At 43.7% G+C, this 18474-nt stretch overlaps 1 long non-coding RNA gene across 1 annotated transcript in view; it reads left to right on the plus strand.

The window, feature by feature from the left end:
* The first annotated feature begins 492 nt into the window (after window positions 1-492).
* The window catches only part of LOC121283064, a 37768-nt gene continuing 19786 nt past the window's right edge, over window positions 493-18474 (plus strand). The window contains exon 1 of the long non-coding RNA XR_005944180.1: window positions 493-616. This is a non-coding gene — a long non-coding RNA (uncharacterized LOC121283064). The remainder of the gene's footprint in view (window positions 617-18474) is intronic.

Raw genomic sequence — 18474 nt, forward strand, 5'->3', positions numbered from 1 at the left:
CTGTGAGGCTGAAACAAATGGCCCAGAGCTAGGGAGCGGCCTGTGGCCAGCCCACTTGGTTCACTCACTCACTTGCTCATTCCTGATCCAAACCCCTCCGCCTGCTGTATGTGCCTGCCCCTGTGTGTTCAAATCTCACAGCCCCAGCCTCACAGCCTCATTAAACTCCAGTGATGCTGCTCTCGATGACAGTGCAGCTCAAGGAAGTGCTACTTCGCACAGTTGATCAATTGTTTATTCCTTTCAGCACCTCTCCCCAGATGACAAGTGAAGAGTATTTTTAACTGGCAAGCGCATATCTGTAAGGAAATATCTCATTGATTCTGATTAAAGACAAAACATATTTCAAAAATCATAATCAGAAAATATCATTTTAAAAGTAGAATTAATATTAATTAGAGAGAGAGATGCTTAGGCAGATTGCACATTCTACAAATTGGTTGTTTTTGGCAGATCCCTTGAAAGCTTCTCATGAGTTCCTGGAGGGTCACAGACACCACTTCCATTGTGAACCGCTGAAGTAAGATATTCAATGCATTTCACTAATACTGAAATATTCACAGACTCCAGTATGGTACCAGCTGAATCCTACTCCACATAGTGAGCAGTACGGCTGGTAAGTCTTCACTTTTACTGCCTAGTGGGAAAGTGGGGGTTACTGAATTAGCCACTTGTTGAACACACCTTGCACCTCCTCCCACCTCTCACATTAAAACTGTTGGAAGTGATAATGAAAAACAGGCGAGCTACCCATGACTCCACATTGGTAAATCTGAAAATCCAAGCCTTTTGACTAACAACACAACGCCAGCTCCTCCAGCACTGGCAGGCCATGTGACCAATTTCCAGCAGGTTGACATCATATTATCAGCAAGTCTGCCGATTAAACACTACATTTAACTCTCCATCAAATGCAGCCAATTTATTCCTGTTGTCAAAATGAAAACAAAATATTAATGTATTCCAATAACTGAGAAAGTCATTCAGCACACAGATTAGCTCCTCTATCTAGTATGATTTGAATTTGGCAACCATAACCCTCAGATTCCTGTTGTGCAGGTGTTCACTTTGTGCCACATTTAGTAAGATGCTGTTTTGGACTAATTAGAGCTTTACAGTCAAGTACAAACTAAAACTTTTCTATCTAACTGCTTTGGGTCATAAATAAAGTTAAATTAATGATTATGACTGTGAGCTGCCATTTAATTGTTAAACTTGTTTCTTATGAGCATGAGGAACTATAGATTAAGAATTGTCTTTTTCCAACAAGCTCATAATATCTCCACAGAAACAGTTTTACTGTTAAAATTATAATAGACGTGTGATTGTGCTTTATATTAACTGTTCAAGGGCAGTCAGTTTTACTGTAGTCTATTTGCAAATTAAGTACAATTTACCTTTGTTTGTAGTCCGTTCCCCTTTTACATATAAATCTCATACAGTAGCTCTAGGTTCAGCAATAAGGCAGTAAACAAAAGTACCTGGAAAAACTCAGCAGGTCTGACAGCGTCTGTGGAGAGGAAGACAGTTAACATTTCGAGTCCATATGACTCTTCATCAGAACTAGGAAATATAGAAATGAGGTGGAATTTAAGCTGGTTGAAGGGGGCTGGGACAGGTAGAGCCAGTGATAGGTGGAGGCAAAGAAGAAATTGCCAAAGATGTCATAGACAAAAGGACAAAGGGGTTTTGACGGTGGTGATATTAGTTGAGGAATGTGCTAATGATGACATTAAGGGTAGAAAGCAGGATGAGCAAGGTACAGATAGCCCTGGTGGGGGTGGGGTGGGGGGAAGGGATCGAAGTAGGCTAAAAGGTAGAGATAAAACAATGGATGGATTTACATTTAAAAATAATGGAAATAGGTGGGAAAAGAAAAATATATATAAAAAATATATATATAAGATATTATAAACTATTTGAAAAAGGGGGATCGGAAAGTGGGTGGGGATGGAGGAGAAAGTTCATTATCTAAAGTTAAACAAATTAAACTAAAGGTAAACAATGTTCTTGGACCTTGGTATTGTGTGATCGTTGGGTGCTCTGTGATCATTGGGTGCTCTGGCAGCAGGACGTGTGGAAAAAATAAGCCAAAGACCTGCATTAGGTCCCTGTGGACTGGAGAGTCTATGAAGGTCCTGGGAGCAGTCTAAACATGGAAAAGAGCCATTGGCATCAAATTTACTGGCATTCCCCACACAACAGGACTATACCAGGATTGTCCTTGGATAATAAAGAAACACAGCCTCATCAACTCCAAGTCCACGCCTTTGGGATAGGCTGACACATTCAAATAAAACCTTTAATTAAAGTGTTCAAAAGGCAACTTTATAGTTAAGTTTAATCATATGATTGTGAAATATGTAACTATTTAATGTCCTTTCTATGTTACAAACCTTATTCTGTACAGTAGGAATGTTAGTGGCTGGGAAAAAAATAAATAGGGCTGGAAAAATCATGGCATGTTAGTGGCATGCGCGGTTATTAATATACAAATTAGACAGCAAATTCGGAGGATTAAGAGATGCATTGGGAGCTGCAAATCTCCAGAACTCGCTGGTCGATCTTTGCACTGCTTTTGCACAAACAGCATCTCACCTTTTGCCCCCCTAATATTTTAAATCCTTGCTAGATTTGCATATTAATTGCCCACTTAGCTTGCCACAGAAAGTTAAGTCTGGTAATTAACACAGTAAGTATCTTTTTAACAATATGATCATTTTTTAAAGCAATGACAATCAACCTCTCTGTCCATAAATTGAACAGTTTAAACTATAGAGTCACGTTCCTTCAGGTGGAAAATTGTTCTTAGAGACTTTAAATTTTTTTTTTACTTTCTGTCAATTTTTTCTCTTTTCCACTTTTTCGATCCGTCTCTATTTTTCTGTACCTGATTTGAGACTAGTTCACTCCCTCTAATTGACTCTCTTTCGAAGTTGTTCCTCCAATTCTTTCTCAATTCTTAAAACCCTTTGCTTAAAGAGATATACTGCTGGTCCCATTGTTCACTGAGTTCCTGCATCCCATTGTTCTCACCATGATGTGATCAGCTCACACTTGCAGCAACTTACACAGAAAATGATTGAGTTTCATGATGCAGAGAAAAATACAACTCATGGCACACACAAGGTGCATCATCATTTCATGTCATTCAGCATTGATTGTTTTCATAAATCCTCAATACTTGATATTTTTCTGGTTACTTTCCTGACTTTTCATTATCTTATCCTCCAACTCTTCAGTTCTGATTTGTTACTTTGAACCAATCAACAAAGTGTGATAGCGGAAATGTGATATTACCAGAAGCAAGTGTTACTAACAGAGCATGTTAGATGCAAGATTTTTTTATATAACATATAGATAAATTGATAGATGTGTGTGTCAAAGAGTCATCTGGTCTTTAAGTTGTGCTAGCTTAGCCCTGACAGCCTGCTTGATTCAAAGTAGGCCCAGGAGATTCAGCACATGCCAGTTGCTGGCAGAGTTGCACATGTAGCCAAGACTACAAACCTCATCTGAACAAAAGTATGCATTTTAATGTGAAAATCTGCATATGTTGAGGTGTTTGTAACATAGCCTTTACATAATTTGTTAGCTAATGCAGCATGGGATTCCACTTGCATTACCTGTTGTATGTACTCTGACTGAAACCAACATAAGAGAGCCAAAAACGTAGAATGAATGCAATAAAAGTGTAATTTGATGGTAATTGCCTTTTGTGTTAAGGTCTCATGTTGACTCCCTTGACTGTTTCACAGCTTATTTTTATCATTGGGATGTAGGGCTGCTCAAAGTCCAGAGATAAAACAACTGGATTTCTAATCTTTCAAGGTCCTGTGACTCTTTCTCTCCCCTGACAAATATGCCAATGTGACTGAAAATCAGATCTACATAACGACCACTTGGGACATAAATTACTTAAAATATGAATGTGATTTTCCAAACAGTATACCTTTTAATTTTAATAATAGCAAAAATACTGAGGATGCAGTATACCTTTTAATTGTGATCCCTAATGTGTAATTTCCTACTGCAATAAACTACCAAAATTTTATTTCACAAATGGTTATTCTCTTGTTGCGTTATGAATTTCTCAACTGAGCTGCAATGTATTCTATCAACTGAGTTCAATGATGCAAGACCATGAATCAGAGTTAAGATATGTAGTAAAGAGAAATAATGTTCTAGACAATCATAATTCTAGTGCGAATGGTAATATTTCAGTTGTGGTAGTCTCATTTACATATTGCATATCACCGTTATTGACCTTTGTATGATTACTAGCTCCTAATCTATTCTTCCTCTCACAACTGTGCTCAGCCAATGACGTCACAGGTTATGGTGCAGTGAAGTAATTCAGATGTCAGCAGAAATATAATGCACATTTGGAAATATAGCGTAAACTATATTACCTTGATTCTTATGTTTGAACATTATGTATGAACTCGTTGTCTTCATTGTTTTAGCTCCTCTGTAATGATGTAGATCTAGTGCTAGGTGGCCAGCTGCTTGGAAATATCCAAGTTCAAAAAAGGTCTTGCAAACAATTTCTTTCAATTGGCTCATTGAGCACAGAAATGTCATTTAAATCAGAATTCTGCTTTGCAGGACGGAAAGAAAGTGTTTTGGAGCTTAGTGGGCACTTATGATAATAGGCATTTATGACAGTGAGATGAGTGGAGCTGATAAACAAGTCCAAAGTACTAGCTGCCAGAATATTCTAGCACTAATTATGTATAGTAGTTATATGTCTCTGGCAGTTTCCACCAGCCAGTTTTTGTTTCCTTTGATAAAACCATATTAAAGATGCCAAAACAATCACATCAATTTCAACTTCTGGTATAAGCTGTCGATTATACTCGTGCTATTTCAGTTCATAGATTTCAATGTAAATGCTCAACAGCAATAGCTTGAGTTTATATCATATTTTTAATAGTCACAAGATGCTTCACACAGGCTTAAAAAAGGGATCCTGATCCAACAAAGGTTATAAGGGGTTAACCAAAACTCAGTTAAGGAGAAGGGTTTTAAATAGAGTTTAAAGGCAGACAGAGAATTGGAGAGGGAGACAGGCTTGAGGGAGGCAATTCCAGACTGTGGAGCTTTGATGGCAAAGTACTGTGCCATCAACTGTGGGGAGAAAGGAGGTAGCAAAGCACAAGAAGTTGGAGTGAGAGGAGTAGAGAGTCCCAGAAGGGTGATAGTGGGAAGGACTTGTAGGGCTGGAGAAGATTGCAGAGGTAGGACGAGACAAGGTCAAGAAGGTGTTTGAACCAAAGGCTGGGAATTTTAAATCTGAGCCATGGAGAAAATCGAGCCATTCTAGGCCTTCAAGGTCAGAAATGATGGGTGAGCAGGATGTGGGAGAGGGTAGGTTATGGTTTGCAGAGATGTGGAGGAGCTCTGGTTACCCCTTATAATCTTTGTTGGATCACGATCCCTTTTTTAAGCCTGTGTGAAGCACCTTGTGACTGTTAAGGCGAAGAATCAGGAGGCGGTGGCATAGTGGTATTGTCACTCGACCAGTATTCCAGAGACCCAGGGTAATGCTCTGGGGACCTGGGTTCAAATTCCACCATGGCAGATGGTGAAATTTGAATTTAATAAAAATCTGGAATTAAAACTCCACGACCATGAAACCGTTGCCGATTGTTGTAAAACCTCAAATAGTTCACTAATATCCTTTAGGGAAGGAAATCTGCCGCCCTTACCTGGTCTGGCTTACATGTGACTCCAGACCCACAGCAATATGGTTGACTCTTAACTGCCCTCTGATAATTAGGGATGGGCAATAAATGCTGGCCTAGCCAGCGATGTCTACATCCCATGAATGAAGTTTAAAAAAAAACACATCATATATACAATTCAGGTGATTAAAGATTAAGTCTCTGAGGTGCTTTCCTTATTTGGTTAGAGTGGCATAGCTGTGCCACTTGAGGTTCTTCCACAGGATCGACATGATCAGGAACTGCAGCACAAGACACGCCATTAGAAAGTGGCATTTCAGGGTTCGGCAATTCTACAGAGACATCGTACATTCTAGGTCGATCTGTCACCTCAGGAATTGATGGTTCGACATTAATCACAGGCAGAATTGTTGGTTGTTGGATTGTCTTTCTATCCCAAAGATGGTCCGTGTGTTTTCAAACAATTCTGCCTTCCACTTCCACCTGGAAGGATAAGGGATCAGTTTCTGAGACAATGGTTCCAGGAACCCAGCAAGGTCCACTTTCAAAATTCCGCACAAATACTGTGTCTCCTGCAGCAAATCTGCAAGCTTTGCTATGAACATCGTGATTCAATTTTTGATTACTCTGATTCCCTTCTACGTTCCCATCTAAGTTTGGAAACACCAGACTTAACCTTGTACATAAGTGGCGTTTCATCAATAATTCAGATGGTGTTGCCAATAACTGAGAAGAAAATGGGAAAGTCAAGTTTCTAGAGTACCTTCTGATAGCCTCTTCGTTCCAGATTTGAAGGTTTGCACAGCTCTCTCAGCTAAACCATTTGTTGAGGGATGATGTGTTGCTGTTTTAGTATGTCTGATTCGATTTAAATTCATGAAGCTCAGAAATTCTGTACTGGTAAAGACTGCACCGTTATCAGAAACGATGATTTCTGTTAGGCCATGTATACTAAAACAATGATGAAGCTTTTCGATAGTTGTGCTTGATGTTAGTGATCTGATTTCATACACATCCATCCATTTAGAATGTGCATCTATGATCAACAAAAACGTGGTACCTAAGAATGCCTCCACATGATCAATATGTAGTCTGACCCAGAGTCGACCAGGCCACTCCCAAAGATGCAGTGGAGCTGAAACAGGCAACTTCTATTGTTGCTGACACTGGAGACAGTGCTTGACCATGCTTCCAATGTTACTGTTAATGCCTGACTATCAGACATAGCTTCATGCAAGCATTTTCATCTTTAATATGCTTGGATGCGCACTGTGAAGCTCTGCCAAGAACAGTTCTCTTCCTTGCGAAGGGTTGACAACCCTTGATCCCCACAACAAGATTCCATTTTGACAACTTAACTCTGTTTTTCAGGAATAGAATGGTTTCATCTCTTCAGAAATAGGTAAACCTGACCACACTTGCAATACAAGGTCTCTGACCTTCGACAAAATTCATCTCTGTTCATGCAACTTCTGATTTGCTTTGCATACACAGGTGAAGAATCCAAGAAATTCAGTACAAGCACAACTTCTTGTGACACTGAAGTACGTACAATGCTATCTGGTAACAGGAGACAACTGAGTGCATCCGCATTTGCAATATGTAAGCCAGGACGGTGCATAAAGGTATACTCATACGCAGATATCAAAGCCCAATGTATTCTTGCTGATGCTATTGGCGGAATGGCTTTATTCTCACTGAATAAACCCATCGAGGTTTATGGCCTGACACACTGGTGAAATGTCATCCATGCAGGTACTGATGGAATTCCTTCACTCTGAATATTCCTGATAAACCTGGGAATAACCCTTCTCGGCTGTGGAGAGGGTTCGCGAGACATAGCCAGTTGGCCTTTCTGATCCATTTTCCATTCTATGTGATAACACAGCTCCCACACCATAAGGAGAAGCATCACATGTCAATAACAATTCTTTTGATGGGTCATAGTGTACCAATAATCGCAATGTATGCAATAATTCTTTTACTTTCACAAAGACTTCTTCCTTTTGTGAATTCCACAACCAGTGGTGATTCTTTTTTAACAACATGTGTAATGATGCTAACACAGTGGATAAGTTTGGCAAGAAGTGGCTACCATAGTTGATCATACCCAGGAAAGATTTAAGTTTGGTCACATTGGATGGAGAGGGTGCATCTTTGATTGCCCTAACTTTCTCTTCTGCTAGATTAAAACTCATGGCGTCCGTCCTGTCACCCAGGTAAGTAACTTCTGGCACTTGGAATGTACATTCCTCTTTCTTTAATTGTATGCTGTCTTCCAAGAATCTTCTTAATACCTTTCCCGGGTTAATTAAGTGTTCAGTTTCAGTTGACCCTGTGATCAGAACATCATCTAGGTATACTATCATTCAGGGAAGTTCTTGCTAAAGACTCTCCATTGTCCTTTGGAAGATGCACATGCAGATGATACTGCAAAGCGTAAGTGAGTATATTGACAAAGACCCTTGTACGTGTTGATACTCATGTATCCTCTAGATGTGCTATCCAGCTCTAACCGTTGGTAAGCACGGCTCACATCCAATTTTGTGTAGGATTTGCCTCCAGCTAGCTTTGCATATAAGTCGTCTATCTTTGAGATAGTGCAGTTATCTATTTTGGCTGCCCTGTTCATGGTTTATAATCTCCACAAATGCGTATGGTTTGGTCAGGCTTAACCAGTGGAACTATGGGTGCCACCCACTCCCAGAATTAGACAGGTTAGATGGTGCCCAGCTTTTCTAATCGGCACAGTTCTGCATCCACCTTCTCCTTCAATGCATAAGGCACAGTTCTGGCCTTAAAGGAACGTGGTGTTGCCTGAGGATCCACATATACTTTTGCTTGCAAACTTTTAACTTCCCTAATTTGTTCTGAAATACGCTGTCGTATTTCAGACTAGTCAAGCATGATTTTCTGTAACTAGTCTCGGTTCAGAAGACTAGGTCCTTCTCCTGCCTTTTATGATCAATGGAAGCTGAGCTGTCTGTTGCCTATAAGACAATGGTGGTGATGCCCTTTACCTGTATAGATTCTCCAGTATATATCTTCAATTCAGCAGTTGTCCACTCCAGATTCAGTGGCTGGGTACCTTCATTTGAGCATTTAAATGTATGCTTTCCCACCACTGTGGTTGAGGCTGCTGCGCCTACCTCCATTATTAGTGGCTTCCCATTAACGTTTTGATATCATACAGGGACTAGGTGTCGGCATCAGAAGCTTCAGGTTCTGCTTATTATATTATTCAATTCAGTCATGTTGGTTTGCTGCTTTACGGCTGTTACAACTTTGCCCTGCATTGCCTTACTACGTGACCTTTCTTATGGCAGTAATGACATTCTGCCGCCTTGAATCTGCAGGTGTATGGAACATGGTCACCCCTAAATCTATAACAGATTAACTTTGGAGTCGCTTCTGAAGTGTTTCTACTAGGCCTTTTCGTGTCCAGCGGACATTGTCTCTCGCTTCGCTGATGTGTCTCTAGTTTTTGCATCATACCTGGTAGGTTTCTGCCCCACATGAAGAACAGTGCCATATAGTATGTGTTTAAAGCCTGTGAGTCTCTCTCAGCACTTTCCATGGCTAGTGCTTTTTCCAGGGCGAGCTTCAAATTGATGTTGACCTCTGTGAATAAACGGCGATGAATGGTGTCGCCTTGAACTCTACAAACTAATCAGTCCCCCAGCGTATCATTTAGTGTGTCCCTGAAATCAGTGTTCTGTCAACTGCTTCAACTTTGCTATATAGGTTGTGATGGACTCTCCTGGGGCCCTAACTCTGGAAATGAACTTAAACCTCTGCATTATTACTGCATACAATCTCTCTAATCCCCAAAAGTAACCAAACCAAAACTTTAAAATATTCATCCACTTTGACTATTCAATCCCAGCCTGGTTCCTTCCTCAACCAGCAACACAGGCTTCCTCATGTAATCTGAAGTATGTGACTACCTCAGACCATATAGATACATATAAAACAGAATGTGGACATTGCTGGCAAGGACAGCATTTATGGACAGAATTTTACGCCTCGTGGACGGGCGAGCGCCCAACCCGATTGGGTGTAAAATAGCACGAGAAGACATCGGACAAGCATCCCAACTTATCCCACAAGCGTACAATCTCCAGATCGACAGGCATGTGTGGGTGTCAAAGCTGCACCCATCATCAATTAAAAGGCCACTTAAGACCATTAAAAACCCAATTGATCCGGATTTTACATTTGCCCTTGTGATTTTGCGCTTGTCACACAGGTATAACGGGAAGACAGGCAGCCCACACTTTGCAAAACCTCATCCAAAGGCAGGATAAAAATGTCAGCAGCATTGCCAGAGAAGTTTGAGATACTTTGTTGCTGGTTGCTTATTTGAACCTGAAAGCTTTATCTGAGTTCTGAAATTCATCTTAGCATTTCTTGGCTTCATGTCAGGACTGATTGGTGTTTCCAAGGCCCCTGGGGGATTTTGACCATGTGGACCCTTCCAGGTATCAGACAGCCTTCTGTAAGCCTGGTAATGGGGGATTGTGCTCTCTGCTGGAGGCACCTCCTCTGAGGAGTCAGAAAGGGGCAGAAGGGGGAAGAGGCCAGGTGTCCCAATGCAGCTTCCAGGGGAGGGACCTGTGGGAGGAGAGGTGCAGGCACATGGGGTGCAGCTAGTCCAAGATGGAAGGGGCCGCAGAAGACATCACTATCCTGCTGCCAGGGTTTACAGGCAGCTATCCAGCCACCTCATTATATCCGAGGTGCAATTACAAAGGAGGTTCCTCCTCTCCAGGGAGATTGTGACCTCCATTTGTCATATGACTGGACCTGAGATCACCCTCAACTGTGTGGGTGGAAACCCCATGCCAGTGGCTCTGAAGGTCATGGTGGCCCTCAACTTCTATGCATCCAGCTATTTCCAGGGGTCAGTGGAGGACCTTAGTGGAGTGTCCGAATCAGCTGTCCATAGAACAGAGCTGGTGTCAGAAGCTCTGTTCAGGCGGTTAATGACATTTATTCATTTCTGTATGAACGAAACCTGCCAGGCTGAGCGAGCCAGAGGGCTTTCAGCGATTGCTGGGTTTCCCCGCATCCAGGGTGCAATCGACTGCACACGTGACCATCAAACAGAAAGGGATTCCACTCGATGAATGTCCAGATAGTGTGTGACCACAGGATGCAGATTCTGCAAGTCTGTGCAAGATACCCTGGCAGCTCCCATGATGCTTATATCCTGAGACGCTCCCAGGTGCTGAGGCTCTTCAGTGCTCCAGCCCAACTGGATGGATGGCTGCTGGGTGACAAGGGCTATCTGTTGAAAAGATGGCTTATGACGCCTCTCTGCCACCCAAGAACAGAGGCAGAGCAGCATTATAATAGGAGTCATGCCTCCACAAGGGCGATGATAGAGTGGACCATAGGTCTTCTGAAGATGCGCTTCCAATGCCTGGACTGTTCAGGGGGAACACTACAATACCCCCCAGTGTAGGTATCACTGGTGGTGGTTGCATGCTGCACTCTCCACAATCTGGCACTAGGGACCCACTAGAGGAAGAGGATCTTGATGCAGCTCCACGGGCCACAGAAGATGAATCCAGTAGTGAGTCACAGTGAGGAGAACATTGAGGGCATGGAGGCAGACCTCTGTATCCTTCAGAGAGGCAGGGACTCCATGGACGCCTTGATCCAACGTTCCTTCAGTTAGGCTGCCAAAGATCTGCTTCCGCCTCTTGCCAGGGCTGCCGCCTCCATCCCAGATGTCGGAAAGGACTCTTTCGTTTGAACCCAAAGTCCACTCAGTGCCTATGCAATAAAGTTTAGAGCCACTCACATCCAGCATTACATACTGGCGTACCCTGCACCAAAGAAAAGGAGAAGCATACTCAGGCCGTTACCACAAAAATAAAATTGATGTAAATTTCATAATCAAAACAAATTAACATAACCTTTTCTGGTCTTCATTTCCACACCAGTAAACATAATCAAAACATTACAGAAGATCACCTGTGAACAGTCCCTCTTGTGCTCATGGTGCCTTAAACTTACATTTATGAATGCTTCCCCTTGGTGCCGCTACCACCCCCCAACTTCCCCCCCTCACTGGCAGCAGCATTGGAGACAGTCTGCTGACTCTGGTGTCTTGCTGGCCTTGATGACTTGGCGGTCATCCTCTGGCCAGTGGAGCCTGTGCTGGCCCTGCCTGGGAGGGAGAGTCCAGTACCATGGTTGGCATCTCCCCAGTCATCGCAGCCTCATTAGGTGCCACGGTCACTGACAGAGGGGGGAAGGAGCTGCTGCCATCATCCAGAGCACCAGAGACGGCAACCAGCTCTTGCGCCAACATAAGGTCACCCTGTACCTCCCTGCTTGCCATTGATGGATGGGCACCTAGCTGGAATACTGGGTACCTCACCCATCTCCCACACTGGCACCTGAGGTCATTGACTGTGTGAGGGTTTGCAGGTCCGAGTGCAACCCAGGAACCCCTGATTCTGTCCCTGGAGCTGCCTCTTCATGAGAGCCACCACTCTCTCAATGGAGGGGGGTGCTAGTCCGTGAGGGTCAATGTAGTGCTTATGCTCCGCATGAACTCTTCCATAACAGAGATCATGGCACACATATCCTCATGTATCTCCGCCAGATCCTCCCACATATCTCGCTAGACATCTAGCATCTTCTGCCTAATGGACGACTCCAGAGACTCATCATTTGCCTTCAACTCAGCATTGTCCAGGTTTCCAGCAGTCCCCTGACTGCTGGCGCCCTGGGTACTCTCTGCCTCTACGTACTCCTCAAGTGAATGTGAAGTGCCCTCACCACTGTGCTCCAAGATTCTAGCTGAAGATCTAACTATCGAGCTGCTGATATCTGCTCTCATGCCTGGTTCAGAGAGCTGGTGTGACACAGATGCAATTGATGCCCGGCGGTCCTCTCTGGTCAGTTGTGGATCTTTGGGGTCCTGCGAACGAATGTCTGCTAGTGAATCTAAGGAGAACAACAACATATCATTAGCTTAAGTCATCACACTGTCACTGTGCGCACTAGGCACCCTGGTGAGACAATGGAGATCTTCATCATGGTGCCATTGTCTTTCAATGATCAATGAGGGCTCCAGTTTTGAGGCTCCCATCACTGAAGAGACTACACGAGAATGTTTGCACCATCCGAAACTCTCACCTCTGTGCACTGCATTCTTACCTTCGTCTGACACTCCAGCCTCTCTGCGATCAGCTGACCGAGCCTCTCCAGCTGCAAGACGTCCTTCTCAAATCTGGTCAAGATTAGGGGGTTTGGGGGGCCTGTGCAGCCTATGACCTCTCCATGTTGTTATGGCTCCTCTTCTCCTGAAAGGACAGAGGAGCATTGATTGGTCCACTCTCTACCTGCAGTGCCATTACAGCCTGGCCAACCCCACCTGAGGAAAACCTCGCAGGGCACATCCGAGTCATGGCCTTCGAGCTGCAAGACTCTCAGTCCAAACAGCTAGGGCTTGGTAGCTCCTGCATCATTGACAGTTGGCACTCAGAGTCTAACACTCCTGAGCTCCACAGGGGGATGGCCAGCCCTTAACACTTCACCACACTGATCCATACCAACATGGTGCTCACCCTCCCAGAGCGCAGCATGTTGTTGAACCTTTTGTGGCATTGAACCCGTGTGCGCCACCCAACGTTGTGGCTGCTGATCTTGGCTGCCACCTCCTCCCGAGCTTTTTTTGTCAGGTGCAGGGCTCTCCTCCTTCCATCTCTGGGGACAAGGCTGTCCCTCCTGGCAGCCTCCTCCTCCAGGAGGACCGCAAGGCACTCGTCCAAAAACCAGGGGCTGAGTGCCCACCCGACCTGCCCTCCCACCTGGCGTCTCCAGCCGCAGTTGAGGCCATAGCTTCAATCACCAGCACGCAGAAGATATGTTCTTCCCTGGCAGCCTTCAAGGAGCTGCCTGTGCCGTTTTTAAACCATCCACCGGGTCACCATTGGATCCAGTGCTCAGCAGACCCCCACCCCAGCTCAGCCCTTCCTGACCATTGGGAAGATGCACTTCACGCTGGACAGGTCTTAGCCAACCAGCGTGAAATCACAGCCGTGAGCTGATCGCGGGAAGGGTCTGTTTCCTGCCCAGTCCCAGGCCCGCCGATCACGCACACCCGCCTAGAGTAAAATTCAGGCCTATGTCATCTCTAATTAGCCTTGAGAAGGTAATGATAAGCCACCTTCTTGAAACACTGCAATGTGCATGACTTAAATACTCCCACAGTGTTGCAAGGAAGTGAGTTCCAAGATGTTGGCCCAGCGTCAAGGAACACCGAAATATTTCTGAGATAGGATGGTGTGTGACTTCAAGGGAAACCTAGAGGTGCTGGAGTTACTTTGTTCCAGCTTCTCTTATTCTTCTGGCTTTTGGATTTGCGAGATGTTGATGAAGAAGCCCTGGTGAGTTGCTGCAGTTCACTTGGTACACACTGCAGCCACATTGCACTGTAGTGGAGTGAGTGAATGTTTAAGTTGCTTGATTCGATGCTAACCAAGTGGACTGCTTTGTCCTAGATGGTATTGAGCTTCTTGAGTATTTAGGAGCTGCACTCAACCAGGCAAGTGGAGAGTATTCCATCACATTCATGTGCCTTGAAAGTTGGGGAAAAGCTTTGAGGAGTAAGGGGTGAATCATGCACTGCAAAATACCCACCTCTTACTTGCTTTTCTAGCCACAGTGTTTATGTGAGAGCACCAGTTAAGTTTTTGGTCAATGATGACAGGAACCCCCCCCACCCCACCAACTCCCACGCCAGGTCATTTACACTTACCCATGCTTGGACCAAGGTGATAATGAGGTCTGGAGCCATGTGGTCTTTGCAGAAGCAAAGTGATCATCGGTAAGTTGGTTACGGATGAGTACGTTCAAATGATAAAACTATCAATGACACCTTCCATCGCTTTGCTGATTATTGAGAGTAGACTGATAGGGTACTAATTGGCCAGATTAGATTTTTTTGGGCAGGACACTATTTTCTTCCGATAGATGCCTGAGTTTTGCTGTACTGGAGCATCTTAGCTAAAGGCACAGCTAGTTCTGGGGCACATGTCTTCAATATGACAGCTGGGATGTTGTCAGAGCTTTTGCTGTCTCCAGCTTAGCTATTTCTTGATATCACATAGATTGAATCAAATTGGCTTATTTGTGATGGTGGTGTCTTCAGGAAGAGGTCAAGATGGATCACCCACTTGGAACTTCTGGCTGAAGATGGTTGCAGACGCTTCAGTCTTGTCTTTTTGTGCTCACACGCTGGACTCCGTCATTATTGAAGATGGGGATGTTCATGGTTAGTCGTTTAATTGTCCACTACCATTCACAATTGGATGTGGAAGGACTGTAGAGCTTTGATCTGATCCATTGGCTTTGTGATCACTTAGCTTTGTCGATAGCATGCTGCTTCTGCTATTTAGCATGCACGTAGCCTAGTGTCGTAGCTTCACCTACGACATCACATTTCCGGGTACCCTTGGTCCTGCTCCTGTCGTGCTCTACTACAGTCCTCATTAAACGAGTTTGGTTGCCTGGCTTGATATTAGAGTGAGATATATGCCAAGCTATGAGGTTACAGATTGTGGTTGAATGCAATTTTGCTGCCACTGATGACCCACAGCGTCTCCATGGGTGCTCAGTTTTGACACACATGGTGGAGGGCGTCCTCAATGTGAAGACGGAACTTTGTCTCCACAATTTAAACCTTGTTTATATCTATAGTGATACATAATTTCACATTTTAGCTGTGGAAGATCATCCAAAATATGCTATTGATCAGAGCACTCTCTGCTTGATGCTTATAGTGCAGTGGTTGGATATGTTGTGCCAAAGGAGTCAGAATAGGAATAAACCTCCACAGCCTATCTTCATATGTACAGCTTGTGTACCTGAAGCCATTTCATCTGCTATCAGTACACAGTCATACAGGATGTCACTGCCTCTAGGATAGCCCCAATGTTTGCCTATTTGTTGTTTGCTTTCAAAGACAACTGAATTACAGTTTGATGAAGTTATCTGAGGCCTCTGCTAAGAAGTGGTGTTTATCACTGCTCACCAGGCGTTTAAGGATTAGAAATTGTAAAACTGTGATAACTGATTTCACTATGAGACCGTCTGCTGAATTAATCTGGAGAACTGGTCATGAAATTTAACATTTAGTAGACTTTAACTGGGGCGGGGTGGGGGGTGCTGTGGGAAGAAGGGTGGTTGGTTTTAGCTACAACTAAAATAATTCACAAGCTATAATATATTCTTAAACAGAACTGGTCAGCTAACATATCTAAGGGCATAGTGTTTATTCCAGCTGTATTCAACTGTCCATTTTTCTTCAAGATCAGAAATGATTTTTTTGCCCCCCATAGCTAAGGAAATGTGGGTTGCTGGTATCTCAGTTCAAGGCTGTTAAGTACATAAATCGAGTTTGTATGAGTGGGCCATAATGAAATATGCTTCCTGTTCACTCTTTAAAATTATTCCACAATTCATTCAGGGAATTTACAAGTGAGGTATGCATAAAACCTTCTCCAGAATTAGCATTTTAATGTGACATATCGCATATAGATGCTTCAACTAGCATAATTACTTTGAAAGAAATATTGAAGTTATTTTGACTGAGAGATTCTAGTTCCAACAGAGGTTGAAGGAATACACCGTCACTATGGAGAGGCAGGCATCCGTTTCTATAGCAACATGTGGGCTCTGTGTTCCATTAGCAGAGCAAACTTCAAGCTGAAGAGATTACTAAAGGCTTTGTTTCATTGGATAGAATATATAACTTCAAGCAGATGGCCCAAGGGTCATGAAATTCTGAATCACAAGTAACGAGAGGCCTAGAAGTATTGAGCCTATATTATTGAACTTAAGTACTATCATAACAAAAAACATTTGAATGGTGGAATTTTGTGAGAATATTTCAACAGATGATTCATACATATTTTGTGATAGTGTGAGAAGTTCAACTCCTCAAAAATGATACTACAAAACCGGTGAAAAGTGAGAAAGAAATCACATTAATGTCAATGGTTAATGATAAGCCCTAAGCTGCTTTTCCTGCAATGTGTGTATCTTTGCTGGTCTATGCTTTTATAGGTGGGGCAGTTACTGGTGCTCAGCGAATGTGGCTACTGCTCAGCTTCTCTTTGCTTTGTGCATTAAGTGGGCAGTGTCTTATAAGGACAGAGGCACACATTCACTTGAGCACTGTACTGCCATTGCAACACACAATTATGGCCTAGGTTTAAGTATACTAATGGCAAGGCTGTCCGCACTCACCATTATTACTGGCCTCTGCAAATGTGTGGTTAAAAATGTGGGACTTTGAAAATTGATGTCGGTGATACTCTGCTGCCCCACTGACTATGCTGTTACAGCCTTCACTGATGGAAACCAATGTAATAATGTGAAGTTGGGCTAATTGCCTATATTCTTGCTTTAAAAACAGATGGTGCGTAATTTAAAGTGTGGTGGCATTTCCCACCCCTCCAACCCGAAGTGTCGACAGGAAACGCTCACCCCCAATGCCAGCTGCCCCTCAGCTATTTAACGCTGCAAGGTGGGGATGTGGGGTGGTGCGGGGTAGTCATGGATGGGGGTGGAGGCATCATCGGGGTGTGGGGATGGGGGAGGTAGTCGGAGGGTGGTGATAGGGGGATAGCTGTGTGGTCAGGGTGTGGTCGGGAGTGTCGGGAGAGTTATGGGGTGGGAGTGTCAGGGTAGTCGGGGTGCACAGAGGGGTGATGGGAGGTTAATCAGGGGTGGGGGGTCATAGGGGGTGGGTGTGTGAGGGGGTAGCTGGGTAGTCAGGCAGGGGTCAGGCGTAGGGCGTCAGGAGGTGTGGGTAGCCAGGGATTCCAGTGGGGTTGGGGGGAGTCAGTATTAAAGTTACCCAGGAGTTAGAACTGGTTTTAATCCTTCTAAACTTTCCTGGGTAACTATTCTGCTAAGAGAGTCGGAACCATCCAAAGTCTCCGATTTTAAATCGGAATTTCGGAGGGTTCCAGACATGGGGTAATTGCCCAATGGAAGTTGAAACTTCCAGAGCAACTCAGTGCAGTGGTTGCATGGCGAATTCCGAGAGGTCCCACAGCACATCTTCCAGTGCACCTCTGGCGTGCAACCCTCCGGAGAACAGAAGATCTGAGCCAATACCTTTATTACAACAGTAATTCTTTCACCAAAGGCTTTAACAGAATCAAAGCTTCTCACTCTGGAGAAAGCTACATAAAGCTGTCTATCCATAAAACAGGTTCAACGTGTAAATACAAATTTTGTCAAGAATCTGGCCTTGTGACTTGTTTGTAGTCAGAATATCAAAGTCTAATTGAGAACCGTTTTGTCCTGAGTTGAAAAAGCAAATTTCCATCTGATGGGCTCGATATTATTCATGGAATAAACACTCCATTTCCTTGAAACCTGCCTGTTATAATCTCAGCATCTATCATCAAAGAAAACAGCTTCCTAACTACCAACCTTGTTCTATGACAAGGTCTTTGCTTAGGGTTCAGGTTTCGCAACACTGTAACTGCTTCTTCCTTAGTTTGTGAAGGGGCATGCCCATTGGAGTTAGACTGTGTAGAGACTCTGGAGGATATAGACTGTTGTTGTCATCTTCAATTATAACATCAATGCTGATGTGACAGCTCCTTCTAAAACATTTTCATTCCAATCTAGTGAATCGTCATTTCTTTGCACAAAGAATAGCTTTTGAATAATAAATTCTATAAAAGAATTGTCTTTGTCATTTTGCCACATTTAACCAATTCCAGTATCTCATCCACCCCTCCTGTTA

Source organism: Carcharodon carcharias, chromosome 10, assembly GCF_017639515.1.
Source record: "Carcharodon carcharias isolate sCarCar2 chromosome 10, sCarCar2.pri, whole genome shotgun sequence".
NCBI classification, from domain to species: Eukaryota; Metazoa; Chordata; class Chondrichthyes; order Lamniformes; family Lamnidae; genus Carcharodon; species Carcharodon carcharias.